This window comes from Notechis scutatus, chromosome Z (assembly GCF_049901735.1).
Source record: "Notechis scutatus isolate UNSWTSFEM ecotype Mainland chromosome Z, rNotScu1.2, whole genome shotgun sequence".
Classification (NCBI taxonomy): domain Eukaryota; kingdom Metazoa; phylum Chordata; class Lepidosauria; order Squamata; family Elapidae; genus Notechis; species Notechis scutatus.
The window spans coordinates 73,170,349-73,180,961 of record NC_142025.1 but is presented as its reverse complement, the minus strand read 5'-3'; the positions used below and the strand labels follow the sequence as shown (position 1 = coordinate 73,180,961).

At 38.1% G+C, this 10,613-nt stretch overlaps 2 pseudogenes; both read right to left on the bottom strand.

Annotated features, from left to right (window-relative positions):
* Positions 1 to 343: 343 nt before the first annotated feature.
* On the bottom strand, positions 344 to 1,711 carry LOC148128930 (E3 SUMO-protein ligase KIAA1586 pseudogene; annotated as a pseudogene).
* Positions 1,712 to 1,783: 72 nt separating this feature from the next.
* On the bottom strand, positions 1,784 to 4,207 carry LOC148128929 (E3 SUMO-protein ligase KIAA1586-like; annotated as a pseudogene).
* Between the last annotated feature and the right edge of the window lie 6,406 nt (positions 4,208 to 10,613).

The window sequence follows — 10,613 nt, the reverse complement described above, 5'->3', positions numbered from 1 at the left end:
TGGGATTCAAATAATTTAACAATTGGTTCTTTGCCTTAATGACTGGCTGGCTGGGCGTAGCTGGGTGGTATGGCAGGGTGATCATGTGATTGGGTAAGCATGGCTGAGTGGGAGTGTCTGGGTGGTCATGTGACTTGGTGTGTGTGGCCAATTCGACATCACTTCTTTGCCCTTATGACTGTTTTAAGTATAAAAATATATATACTAAAAGGTAGTTTATTATTTCATGCATTTAATACTTAAATAAGGACAATAAAAGAGGTATACAAAACTAGATTTTGTTACAAGAAAAAGTTTTAAAATATTAAGTATTACATAATACTTGAGAAAAATAATAACACTGTTATTTAAGATTTTCCCAAATTGCTGTTTTATTGGCATCCTCACTTGCACTTTTCTTCAGTTTTACTTGAGCATCATAAGCTGCATGATTTACTCTTAACCATTTTTTGACTGTAGGAATAGGTCCCATTCCTTTAGAGGTAGGACAGTTAGACTAATAGTCATTAGGTTTGTTATATTGGAAACAGTTAGGTGACTTCTCTTCACTGAACTTACAGCAATTGTCCTGACAATATCTTTAGCTTTTTTAATAGTCAGGAATTGCATATTTCTCAGAATCTTTTAAAAGCATTTTCTACAAAATCTCGATAATCATTAACATTAGTTTGGTAATTAAAAATGTCAGTAAATACAAGCAATTGTTCTTCAGTTCCTTTCCATGGAACTACTACTTCTTCAATATTCCAGTAATTGGCTCCAAAAAAATTGAGAAATTGTTATTTATTCATGTCTTGAAATTGGCTACCTGTTTTTAAATGTTCACAATCCATTAGTCCTTTATTCAAATTTGTTACTATGCTTTCTAAAAGTCTTTCCTGAGGAAGCCCAACAAATTAATGATTTTCTACAAATTTTATATTTTTGAAGTTTTCTGAAGTAATTAATACATCAACTTTTTTTGTATGCACCCTTTTCCTTTCTAAGCATTTCAAATGCTTTAATTAATCTTATCACAAGTTTTTCAGCGTTTATGTCTACATTTCTTGCTTGCAGTGCATTGGAAAGAAAAGAAATTTCATTTAGAATATCAATCATCAATGCCAAATCAGTCATAAAATATATATTTTCAAGATGGGCAGCCATACCTAAGTACTTTTCATTTGAATGAAAATAGTGATGTAGCACTGGATAAGCATACCACATAGCTAGAGTTGACCTTAAATTACAGGCAGTCCATCTTGGTCCAAAATTCTACCAATCTTTATCATTTCAATTCCAAGTTATTCAGATATTTTGGTAAGTTCAATCTGGTTCATATTGGATTGATAAAAAATAGCATATATCTTATCAATAAATATTTTTAAATGATTTACTTGCTTTATTTCCTTTATCAAATCATCTAAAACAAGTTGAAGGCAATGGTTTAAGCAATGCCATATTATTATGTTTGGAACCTCTTTTGCTATTTTAGTGCTCACTCCAGATTTTCTCCCGAGCATAACGCTGGCACTATTGGAGAAAAATCTTATTAATTTTTTTCTAGGTAGTTCTTAGTAAACCCAATATTATTTAAGCTTTCAATAACTGAATAATTGATTGTCTCTGCATCTTGTTTTTCCAATTCAACTAGCTCAACAAAAATTGTTGGCGAGGTAACTGAATCCTCAACTTTTAAGAAATGTATAACAACTGATTTGCAAGATACCATTGAGGTTTCATCAATAATCAAACATATTTTCAGATTATTTTCAATAATTTTAGTAAATAATTGTTTTTTAATTTCTTTTGCAATGAAATCAACTATTTTCACTGCAGTTTTACGTGAATGCAATCCTATTCCCATATCTAGTTCATTTTTAATTTGCAATTCTATCTCATCTTCTATGTCTGAAAATGGTTTACATCTTTGTGCCAGGCTGTAAACTATATTGAATATTCTACAAGTAATACCTACATATTTTTCAGTCATCTTGTCTATTACTTTTGTTATTGCACCCTGCTCACATTGTTTTAAATTCTCTGTGCAAATGTTATGAGGTTTTGATTAAAAATGTTCTTTCACGTTTTTTCTTAGAGAAGCTTATTGTACCTCTTTATTTTTACCTACTGCCTCAATCTGGAAATATTCCTATTCTTTTGACACATGAATACATCTTTCTTTTGGGAAGTCATATTTTGCACAATATTTGCAACCTAACTTTTTGTTGGAAATTACCAGTCCCTCATATTTTTCTTTAAAGTTGTTATACTGCTGCAATGTCCAGCAGTCAAGAAGATTATTTTCAATTTTGGAGTTATCAATTATTTCAATAATTGACATGCTGCTTTCTCCAAGTTGGAGTTGTGCTTGTGACTTTTTTGTATCATCCAAGGCCAATTCTGATGTATCTGATTCCGATCTTAGTTTCTTATTGATTTTTTTTTTGTCAAACTCTGTTGCCTTTTCATGCTGTTAAGGGCTACTGCAAAAAAATAAAACAATGTTGTAGTTTGGACTTGATTGTGGTTGTAAGTTGAGGCCTATAGGTAACAGAAGGGATCTCTGTTTTCACCCAACAATGTACAGTCTGTTTTCATCCATTGCTGTGGACAATTGTGTGTGTGTGTGTGTGTGTGTGTGTGTGTGTGTGTGTGTGTGTGTGTGTGTTTTCCAGCATAACTCTGGAACACCTCAAGCAATTTCAACCAAACACAGTAGACAGATGACTTAGCCTCCTAAAACAAATGCAAATATTGTGGGGATAAGACATCCCTAACACAGCTCAGGGTGTGTGTGTGTGTGTGTGTGCCTAAAGCCCAGGGCCTTGCGTAGCCGGCCAAGCCACGGCAATCGCTTGTGCCATGCTGCCGAAGGCCCCAACGTTCCTTCCTACCACCCAGCCTTGCCCCCAGCTCCTAGCAGCCTTGAATGGCCATGACCTAAAGCCCAGGGCCTTGCGTAGCTGGCCAAGCCACGGCGATTGCTTGCACCATGCTGCCGAAGGCCCCAGTGTTCCTTCCCACCACCCAGCCTTACCCCAAGCTTCTGGCAGCTTCCGACAGCCATGGCCTAAAGCCCGGGCCTTGCGTAGCCAGCCAAGCCACGGCGATTGCTTGTGGGGCGGCTGCTACCCGTTGCCACCAGCCCCCCTCAAGGGCTTCTAAAGGCTCTTGGAGGTCCTTGTTGACCAACAGGGGCCCATAGGCTCCAGCCTAGCCAGCCTTGTTAAACTAACCCAACTCCCTCCTCACGCCCCCAGCCTCCAGTAAGCACCTTCTTCCTTCAGACACCTTCTCCCAATTCTGAATGGCTGCTTGTAAACTTGTCTCCTGCCTTGCTTGTGCTGCATCCAGCTCATCAGTGAGCAACTGATTCTGCCTTCCTGCTTTCTTCAATTGGATAAGTAAGTGGCTTTTTTCTTCTTCTCATGATTTAAATCAGGGGTCTTCAAACTTGGCAAGTTTAAGACTTGTGGACTTCAACTCCCAGAATTCCTGAACTAACGTGACTGGAGGAGGAATTCTGGGAATTGTAGTCTACAAGTCTTAAACTTGCCAAGTTTGAAGTCCCCTGATTTAAAACAAGGGTCTTCAAACTTGGAGGAGGAATTCTGGGAGTTGAAGTCCACAAGTCTTAAAACTGTCAAATTTGAAGTCCTCTGATTTAAAAAAACAGTAAGAGTGTTAATTTTTTAAAAGGAAATAGTTATATAAAATTTAGGAAAATTTAGCTGCTTTTCTATTTTTAGAAAGCAGCTGCTTTGTCATTTTGTGTGTATGGAAGTTCTTTTAAATTGTGTGAAATGTTATGTGCCTATAAATTAAAGCTATATTTTTAGATTTTTCCAGCTGTCTCTGCTTTGTGACTGTGTGTGTGTAGTTTTCAGTTGTGCTGGGAGTGTGTTTTCAGTTGTGTAGTTTTGTGGGTCTGCTGCTAATCCAGTCATGTTACAGTGTGACTTTTCAGTTGTGTAGTTATGATAACAACATGTTCTAGTATTTTTTGATGTTGATGCTTGCAGCATGCAGACCAGGGGACATTTTACGTGAAGTCCAGCTGCTTTTATGAGACAAGCAACTTTACTTTCTGAGAAAATTAGTAACTTGTTTTGGGGTAAAACACTTTGCCATTATTAAAGCTGGTTTTAACATGTTGAGATTTCTGGGGGCTGAGCATGCTTGATGGGCTTTTGTTCTTGCCTGGGTCTTTTGTCTTCCCTATCATGGTGGTTAATTCTGCCAGGAAACAGGAAAAGGGGACTTTCAGGTGAGTTACCTTAATAATGGCTGTACTTAAGTGTTGCTTTTTATTGTGGTGCTTGTTTGCCTAGGGGTTTCTTAAAGGCAGAAGGGCTGAGATTTCTGGTGTGAGGTTTTGGGTCCTTGCAGGAACAAACATGCATCCAGGTTTTTATTGCAGTGGCTTTGTCTGGGGATTAAGTAAAAAAACTGGTTTTTATCTGCAGTATTTTTTTGGAGGGGTGTATGCTCCCAAAGTTATCCATGCATTAACAATGATCAAATACTAATAATATTTGCTTATCCTTTTTTACTGAACTTTCTTTATATAATTGGTGTTTTCTTTTATACTTTTACATTTCTAACTTCTGTTTCTGTTAGTTAGCCATTGATAAAAGAAATCCCATGTTAAAGAATATCCTAAGCCTTCTCCTTGATTGTAAATTTGTAATTGTTAATTTATTCATTTCTGCACATTCTAATATTTTTATTCATTTTCATATCTTTGTTTTTCCACTGTTACGCAAACACAATTCTAGCAGCTGTTAACATTAAAATTAAATATGTATTCTATTCAACAAAATATTTCTGGGATTAAATCCATATGTTGCTTTACCATTGTTTTAACCATGACATCACTAACAGGCTATTTGCCTTGTACTGACCTAAATACTGAACCTAATTCATATATTCAGTGAACTGACTGAGGAATAAATTTCAGAAAAGGAAATCAATATTGCTCTGTGAATGTACCTATGAAATTCATTCTTAGTGATCTAACTACTTGGGTGATGTTGGAAGAATTATCCTTCTGGGTTCAGTTCTGGGGAAGAAAGACACTAGAAACATGCTGACTGCTTGTAAAGATGGTTTAATGGTGGACAGGATCACATGCCTTGGAACTCTTGGGCTGAGAGATGCTGAGAGTTTTATGCCCTCGTTTTATGGGATTTAAATTTGAGCTTGTATTCTGATTGGTTGTCAGACCAATGGGGCCATGCAGGGGCAACTCTGTAGCCTGTCCTGAGTTCCACACTTGGTTGAGCCTTGCTGGATGATGATGTAATGAAAGGGCTTTGGGCAATTTCTCTTATAACTCTACCTGGTAATGGTCCATTAGCAAAGGTGAGGAGGGGGGCTGAGTTTCTGCCTCTCTTGAGTTTTTACTTTTCTTTTTAGGGGAAATATTCTGCCTTTTTAATATCTCCTAAAATATTTCATTTTCCTAGGAGTGGGGTGGGTTTTAACTTCCAATAATGAAAAACTGTATCCTTCTTGTTTGTTGGACCCCATCCTGTTGGGTGAAAGAAGAGATCCCTTCTGATCCCTCTGATCCCTTCTGATACAGCCACAATCGAGTCCAATCAAAGCACAATATTGTTTTATGTCTTTTGCAGTAGTAGCTGATAGGCAAGGATGAAAAGAGTTTGACTGCTTTCTTTGTCAAGAAACCAAGAATGGAACAATCAGAATCAGACACAACAGATCCACAACCATTAGTGTTAGATATGGGCTAGATTGAAGAGGCAGGACAATGGTAGAAGGAAAGGATTTCTTTATTTAGCTCTGAACAAAAGACTGCCGCCCGGTGTGCCTGCTGTTCTTTTTACAGGCTCCTGCCCACAATTTCAGCCACTGATGGCTGTTCATTTTCCCGCCTGGAAAATGAACCAATGGGGGAAGTCTGACATCACTGACTTTTCCCCATTGAATATCTAACAATTAGGGTCACAAGCAGCACTGCCACCACTTGAATGTGGAGAAAGCAGCAAGTCAATCTCTGAAACTGAAAGCCTTCCTGATCTTCCAGACTGCTGGACATTGCAGCAATATAGAAGTTTTCAAGAGAAGTATGAGGGACTGGAAATTTCAAAGAAAAAACTAGGTTGTACTGTGCAAAACATGACTTTGCAGTAGAGAAAGGTGTTTATATGTCCAAGGAATGGAAACATTTCAAGATTGAGGTGGCAGGGACAACTAAAGAAGTTCAGCAAGCTTCTCTGAGGAAAAAAATGAAACAACATTTTACATCTAAAGGTCATACAATTTGCAGTGATAACTTTAAAAGGGGAGCAGGATGCTATAACAAAATCCGTAGATAAGATGTCTGACAAATATTTATCTACTACCTGTAGAGTATTTTTGACAGTTTACAGTTTGGCACAAAGATGTAAACCATTTTCAGACATAGAAGGACAGGTGCAATTGCAAACTATAATAGGTGTAGATCTTGGAGTAGGATTGCATTCACGGTCAACTGCGATGAAAATAGTTGATTTCATTGCAAAAGAAATTAAAACCAAAATGTTTACTAGCATTATTGAATAGCATCTGAAAATATGTTTAATTATTGACAAATGCTATCATGCAAACCAATTGTGATATTTTTTTGTAAAAGTTGAGGATTCAGATAACCCACCAACAATTTTTGTTGACCTTGTTGAATTGGAAAAACAAGATGCAGAGACAATATGTTCTTCAGTTTTGGAAAGTTTACATAATGTTGAGTTTACTACAGACTACCTGCAAAAAAATTAATAGCATTTTGCTCTGATGGTGCCAGTGTTATGCTTGGAAGAAAATCTGAAATGAGCACTAGAATAGCAAAAGACTTTCTTAACATCATAATATGGCACTCCTTAAACCATCGTCTCCAACTTGTTTTAGGTGACTCCATAAAGGACATTAAGCAACTGAATCATTTCAAAATATTTCTTGACAAGATACACAGTATTTTCCATAAATCCTGTAAGAGCCAAAATGAACTTTTGAAATATCTGAACAACTTGGAATTGAAATTGTAAAGATTGGTAGAGTTTTGGGACCAAGATGGGCTGCCTGTAGTTTAAAGTCAACCCTAGCTATGTGGCGTGCTTATCCAGCACTATATCAGTACTTTCATGCAAATGAAAAATTCTCCGGTATGGCTGTCCATCTTGAAAACATATATTTTTTAAATGATTTGGCATTGATGATCGATATTCTCAATGAAATATCTCTTCTGTCAAATGCACTGCAAGGAAGAAATACCGACATCATAAAGGCCGAAAAACTCGTGCTGAGATCAATTAAAGCATTTGAAATGCTCAGACAGGGAAAGGTCCCTATGAAAAAAAGATTGATGGATTAATTACTTCATAAACATTCAAAAATATAAAATTTGTACAAAATCATTGATTTGTTGGACTTCCTCAGGAAAGACGTTTGGAAATCATCATAACTTTGAAGAAAAGACTAATGGATTGTCAACATTTAAAAACAGGTAGCAAATTGCAAGATACCACAAATAAATTGCGATTTCTCCATTTTTTGGAGCCAGATTACTGGAATATTGAAGAAGTCATAGTTCCATGGCCAGAAGCTGAAGAACAATTGCTTACCTTTAATGAAATCTTTAATTACAAAATTAATATCAATGATTATAGAGATTTCATAGAAAATGTTTTAAAAGATTCAAAGAACTATGTAATTCCTGACAGTATTTAAAAAGCTAAAGATATTGTCAGAACAATTGCTGTAAGTTTAGCAGAAGCGGAAAGGGGTTTCTCAAAAATGAACCTCATTTGTTCAGAACAGAGAAGTCGCCTAACTGTTTCTAATATAACCAACCTGATGACTATTAGTGTAATTGGCTAAAATAATTCTAAAAGAATGGGACCCTTTTCCGACTGTCAAAAAATGGTTATGAGCACACCATCACACAGCCAGTGATCCAGGGGTAAAAACTAAGAAAAGTGCAAGTGAGGAGGGCGCCAATGAAAGAACATTGTGGAAAAATCTCAAATAACACTTTTATGTAAGTACTTGTCTGTACCTTCTTTATTGTTTGTGTGTGCTTGTTTTATTCTTATTTAAGTAGTAAGTGCACAAAATTAAAAACTTAAGAAAATGCCTTCTTTCTATAGGTCATTCATTAGGGCAAAGAAGTCAGTGACATTGAAGACACACAGCACTTTTATCATTCTTATGTAAGTACCGTACTTGTGTGTACCTCCTTCATTGTTTGTGTATACTTGTTTTATTCTTATTTAAGTAGCAAGTGCACAAAATTAAAAACTTAAGAAAATACCTTCTTTCTGCAGGTCATTCATTAGGGCAAAAAAGTTAGTGACGTCGACTTGGCCATGCCATCAGTCACATGACCTCCAAATCACACCCAGCCAGTCACATGACCACCAAGCCACATCCAGGCAGTCACGACCGACAAGCCCCGCCCTGCCAGTCACATGACTGCAAAGCCATGCCCACAAAATAAGCCACGCCCACAGAACCAGTAGTAAAAAAATTTGAATCCCACCACTGGTGAGGCCCAACTAAAGAGAGACAAGAGAGATAGAGCTACTACATCTAGAGCTTCAGAGACATTACACCAGTCTGAGTCCTGACTACAGGATAATTGGGATAATTGGCAGTGCCGGGTTATCAGCTAGCGTACAAATACAAATTGTCTGAAATGGTACAAGTTTCCTGCCTGAGCAGGAGGTTGGATTAAAAGACTTTCATGGTCCCTTCCAAATCTGGGTCTATTACTGGGCTCATTCCTCCCCTTTCCTTATTTTAACATATTAATAAATTGGAAGGGACCTTGTAAGTCATCTAATGCAACCCCCTGCCCAAGCAGGAGACGCTAATACCATCTCTGACAGATGGCAATCCAGTCTCTTCTTGAAAGCTTCCGGTGATGAAGCTCCCACAGCTTCTGAATGCAATTTCTGTTCCATTCGTTCATGCTTTCAGTATCAGAAAATTGATGAAAGGCTCCATCAATTCAGTTTTGTCATATGCCCCATGATTGCTCGCTAGATTTCAGTCTCTCCTTCCCTCCCTCCCTCTCTTCCTCTCTGATTCTGATTCTCCAGTCGATAGACAGCCAAGCTCAGAGTGAGCATGAAATCCTCAGATCAGTATTTTCAAAGTTTCCAACTTTTAAGATTTCAACTCCCAGAGTCCCTCAATTAGATTAACATGATAGTCCTATTTGGCTGGACTCACACATTGTGCAAAGCGTCTTTGAATAATTTCAAACCCAAAAAAGCTCAACATTTCAGCATTTGTGATTCTAGCCTATTTCTTTTTCAAAATTGTTGGGTGGAAGATTGTGGGCTCCATGTAAAATTTGTTTTCAGATTTGTGGTGTTGGTGTCTTTGCATTCATGGTTGTTTCTATAATTCTGCTATAACTGCTCATTTGGCCAAAAAAATGCAGTTTATAAGCATTTGAATAGACATTTTATTGGGCTTCATGGGCCGAATCTCTCTGAAATCAGTGTGTGGAATTAGTCACGGTAAATGTATCTAATTGTTTTGGAAATTTTAGGATTAATGTTTAATTACATTGTCCTACATTTGTATCTGGCCATTACATTTCATATATGCTGATGGTATTCATTTTTTTATGGATGGAAAAGACTGCCATTCCTGGTAATGTAATATTTTTCTATTTCATTTTAGAGCAAGTGACATTTTCTCAAGTAGTTCAATCCACTAAATCTTCTCAAACCATTGTTTGCAAATGAAAAGATTTTCCAAATGCTTAGTAAAATGAAGTCTATAATTGCTTCTTTAATACTATTCTTGTTCAAAGAAGATCAATAGCTGTCTGGCTATTATAGGCTGACTGCAGTGGAGAGAACAGCTGGGTTAGGCTTCTTCCACTTCTTCTGGCCCTTGTTGATGCTGGGCATGCCTCAGTTGCTTGTGGAAATGCTCCACATGCTCTCCAGCCCGAGACATTGGCCTGACCCATCTGCTTCTCTCTGTCATTGTTGTTGCCGCCTCCATGGTCTGCAGGTTGCTCTCGCAGTGTCTTGCATGAAATTTAGCAGCCCTCACCTCCTGCTGCTTTGCATTTGGAAAGTCCCATCTGGAAAGTGTTGCAGTGGAGAGAAGCAACATTCAACCCAGCTGCTTCTCTCTGCCGCAGCACTTTCCAGATGTGACATACAGGGCCAAACTCAAAGCAGCAGGAGATGGGGGCTGCTAAATTTCACTGTGCTTCACAAGACGCTGTGAGAGCAGCCAGCAGGCCATAGAGGTGGCAACAGCAGTGGTAAAGAGAAGTAGCCAGGGTGGGCCAGTGTCTCATAGCAGAGAGTATGTGAAGTGTCTCCCCAAGTGACTGAGGCACACCCAGCACCAACAAGGACTGGAAGAAGTGGCCACAAGATCAAGCAATAGATGAGATGCCGGAGATTCAACCCGGATGCTTCTCTCCACCGCAGTGCTTTCTGGATGGGACTTACAGGTCAGAACCCAAACCATTTTGGCCCACCTGTACCCATGTTGCCCCACCTTGCTGCAACAGCACCATTACCTCACTCCAGCCAGCACGGGCTGTGCTACTCCTTGTACCATACCTTATGGTGGAGATTTCCAGCCCCACCATGAGCTGC